This window comes from Myodes glareolus, chromosome 17, assembly GCF_982192425.1.
Source record: "Myodes glareolus chromosome 17, mMyoGla1.1, whole genome shotgun sequence".
Classification (NCBI taxonomy): domain Eukaryota; kingdom Metazoa; phylum Chordata; class Mammalia; order Rodentia; family Cricetidae; genus Myodes; species Myodes glareolus.
In genome coordinates this window covers 63,308,447-63,312,441 of record NC_142042.1, presented here as the reverse complement: position 1 = coordinate 63,312,441, position 3,995 = coordinate 63,308,447, and the positions used below count along the sequence as shown (strand labels likewise).

At 42.9% G+C, this 3,995-nt stretch overlaps 1 pseudogene; it reads right to left on the bottom strand.

Moving 5' to 3' along the window:
- Positions 1-1,749: 1,749 nt before the first annotated feature.
- Positions 1,750-2,841, bottom strand: LOC148119469 (speckle-type POZ protein pseudogene; annotated as a pseudogene).
- Between the last annotated feature and the right edge of the window lie 1,154 nt (positions 2,842-3,995).

Below are 3,995 nucleotides of genomic sequence, written 5' to 3'. Positions count from 1 at the left end.
TTTGACACTAACCTGACTTCCAACATACACATGAACATGATGTCTTCAATCTTTGATGCCTAAATCAACAGGGAGCTAGGCTGGGATTAAACTGTAAATCTACTACTCCATACTAATATGGAAAGAGTTGTAGAAGAAAAACAAGAAGCATCAAACAAAGAGTGGGGAGAGAGGGATACCCAGGCATTGAACCTGTTTCTAAGAGAGAATTAATTTCTGACGATTGCACTGAAGGAAGATTTACAACAATTAATGAAAACCCAGAGACAGATGTTGTGGTAAGCCTGAATAACAGAAAAGAAAAGGAGTCAGTCACTCTGTCTTACCTCTACTTCAGAAAGAATATGGGTGAGATCCTATCTCCATGAATGCTGAAGTGTCCACACTCCATATTCCACTGAGTTCCTCTCTTTCCCTATATATGCCTTTCTCCATGCAGTCATACAACTCCTGTCTCAACCTCCCTAGTACTGAAATTCAAGTCATGTGATACCAGGCTTTGGGATCACCTTTATGTGAGCTTTGTTTCTCCTTTAAGACAGATTCAATCTCAAGTAGTACAGGATGGCTTTGATCTATCATTTGATCAGATGACTGAGATCTGTCTGGTTCTGTCTCCCAAGTCCTGGGATTAAAGGTGTGTGGCATCAGATCCTGACTGGTATAACTGAAAAGTATGGCTGCTTTTTCCTCTTACCTTCAGGTGAACTTTATTTATTAAAACACAAATCATATACCACTATAGAAGATGATAGAAATCATGGAAGAATAAAGAATCATATTCATAATATCTAGAGACAGTACCACAGGTCAGGAAGAGAAAGTTTGAAATCTTGGTGAATCAATCCCCTTGTCCCTTTTCAGAACCAATAAATGCTATTTTTCAAAGCCGAGTCAATCAACACACTGCCAGGTGCAGTTGTCTTTTTCCCCTTAGGCCTCCATGTCTCACTTTCCACAAGAGCATGATGGGTTATTCTCCACTGTGCCACATGTCAGTGCCCAGGGAGGACTGGGACAAACATCCACAGCTCAGCAGAGTTGGAGGGACTAAAATGGGCTTCACCAAACAGAAACACTACCAGAATCCACAAACTGATTTAAATATTTTACTCATTTTATATTTTATTTGGGTAGGGTTTTGTCTACAGAGCTGGCTGTACCCATGGAGTAGGAACTCAGATCCTCTGTAGCCCCAGTTTGAAATGGGTGAAAATTCCGCCATGTGTACCGGGAAGTGATTAAGGGTCCCCTGCAGGAATAACTATTGCATTTGTCAACTGAGTCATCATCTCTCCAGCTCACAATTGCTGAGTTTGGAGAGAAAATGTCTTCTTTCTGTTCCCCTTCTCTTGAAAATAAACATTCATGTTTTTTCTTTCCTTTGTTCTGAGCCCTTGATCATATAGTCTACACAGTTCAATCCAGACAGTTTTCTGCCAAGAAACCTTACTGGGATAATCTTGGGCTCAGCAGAACCCTGAATCCCAGTTTCCATCTGATGGCACAAAAATCAAAGCAGTCTAACAACAGGGTAGAAGTTGCATAGAATATACTAGAGTCCAATGCTGCTCCTCCCCCTACCTGGCTTCAACTCATTTACAGATGTATTAAAGCCAGGCCTGAGAGCTGTAATTCCCCAAATTCACTGTAAATGCACCCCAGAGTCCACAGTATAAACAGGTGTCATTAGTAACAATTCTGGGTGCTTTTTCTGGAATACATACGTAGGTCACAGCCCACAGGGTCCTAAGATCGCTTCAAGCATTTGAAAGGGGGCTCCAGAAAAGGACAATGTGCAAAAGCCAGGGAGACACATACTTCATTCACCAAGTGGGGATAGGAGTCGACCACTGTCTTCCAGCTTGAGGTCTGAAAAACCTCTGAGGCACGAGCGGTAATGAAATCCATTGCCTGAGTTTTCAACTGCACTGCGCTGTGGAGGTCAGCCAGGAAGAGAGTATGGGCAGCATTCTCCACAGAGAGGTCCATGCAGAGGGCCCTCTCGCACATGACCTTCAAATGCTCCAGGCCATACTTGTCAGCAGCTGCAAGCACAGCATCTGCCATGCTGTGGAGGTCAGGTTCCTTCCCAGTGTAAATGAAGCCCATCATTGCCTTGAAGACTTCAGGTTCCAGGTCATGAATCTCAATGCGATTCTTTCTGCTCTCCTCCATGTCATGTTCAAACATGGCTCTGAAAACTGGAGAGCGAGCAGCTAAAATGGCCTTGTGAGCCTGGAATTCCTGGCCATCTACCACCAGGCAGCAGTCTGTGAAGCTGGAATTCTCCCACAGCTCTCCTAGATCATCTATCAGTGTGCACCTTGGAATGTCAATTCCTGGCTGCGTGTTCTGCTCAGAGATGCTGATGCAGTCCTGAACTGCGCTCACCTCACAACAGAGTGTGAGTTTGTCATCTGGGAGAAAAAAATATGGAGTCGAGAAAAGAAAATTTCGAAGAATGAACTTTGGTATACCCCAGCTTTCATTTTGGTTGAACCTGACGACTCTTTGACTGTTCATGATTCGGGATTCCTCTCCTTTGGCATTTATGATCCCAAACTGGATCTTTGCCCATACAGGGCTCTTTGGAGAGCTGAGCAACCCTACAAAAACTGACAGGTAACCTCTGCTTTCCTCATCGATTCCATTCAGGTATACACTCATACACCATTTCTGCTTGTCATTGGCTCCAGGTGAGAAAGTGGGGCTTTTAAAGTCTTTCCCCAAGACTCCCTCCATGCAAAAAGAGAAGTTGCTGATGGTCCATCTGTAAGAGAATTTTCTGACTCTGATCTGTGTGTAGCCACTGCTCCCAGCTGCCAGGTCTTCTGACATATCTGCTTCTGGGAATGTGAAAGTTTACCTGGAGCCAAAGAAGAATAGGGTTGTTTTCTTCTTCAACCTTGGGGGGGGGGGTCACAATTACAGACATATTTTAGATTTTTAGTTTCTGTTTTTCCATTTGTTCACTCTTCTTTGAAGGTAGAAACTTTGTTCTTTCTGAAATTCTATACATATTGAATTATGAAATTCAAAGAAGACAGTCTCCATCTTTTGTAGATTAAATATTAAGTAAGAAGGTGATTCGTTTTGGCAATTCTACACAACTTTTGATAATTTGGAACATTTTATACACTCTTATATTGAAAAGTGTACTATGGTTCTCTAAAGGAACAGAACACATAGAATGAATATCTCTTATTTGAAGGAGAGTAATTCATTAGAATTACATAGGGCTACAGTCCTGCTAATCACACAAAGGCTATCTGTGAAGGAAAAGTGCAAGAATCTAGTACTTACTTGGTCCCAGAGTTCCTACTTGTTAGCTATTCCTCAGTCTATCCTGGAATTCCACAGATGATTCTCTATTGCCAGCTATGGAAAGGACTTGCTGTAAGGCAACCTTTTATATGCTAACAGCAGAGGGTGTGGCGCAGTTTAGGGTGTGTCTTCCTTCCTTGAGATCTGGATTAAAGGTGTGTGTCTTCTGGCACCAATTCCAGATTAAAAGTTTGTAATGTTCGAGAGCAGGGCTGAGGATGCAAGGTCTAAGGGAGCAGAAGCCAGGAGTAAATCCAATCCCAGGAGCCAATCCAGTCCCATGACCACTGGTTGACCAGGATTGAGCAGCAATCTGATTCTCTTTCGCTCTCTCCCTCTTTCTCTCTCTCTCTCTCTCTGTTTCTCTCTGTCTCTCTCTGTCTCTGTTTCTCTCTCTCTCTCTGTGTGTGTGTGTGTGTTTGTATTTGTGTCTGTGTGTATGCCTTTCTATTTGTTTCAGTCAGTTTGATTTGCTGTAATGAACAAGACTTTCTCTGGTATTGGATAATCCTGTTGATTAAGACCCATGCCTCTTCCTGATGAGGACCTGAATCCTTTTGACTGTGCCAGGTTCTCCAAGAACCACTTACCTGAAATAAAAGCCCCACCTGCCCCATTCCCGGAATGATACTATATATGAACAAATACACTAAGTTCCCCAATAGGAA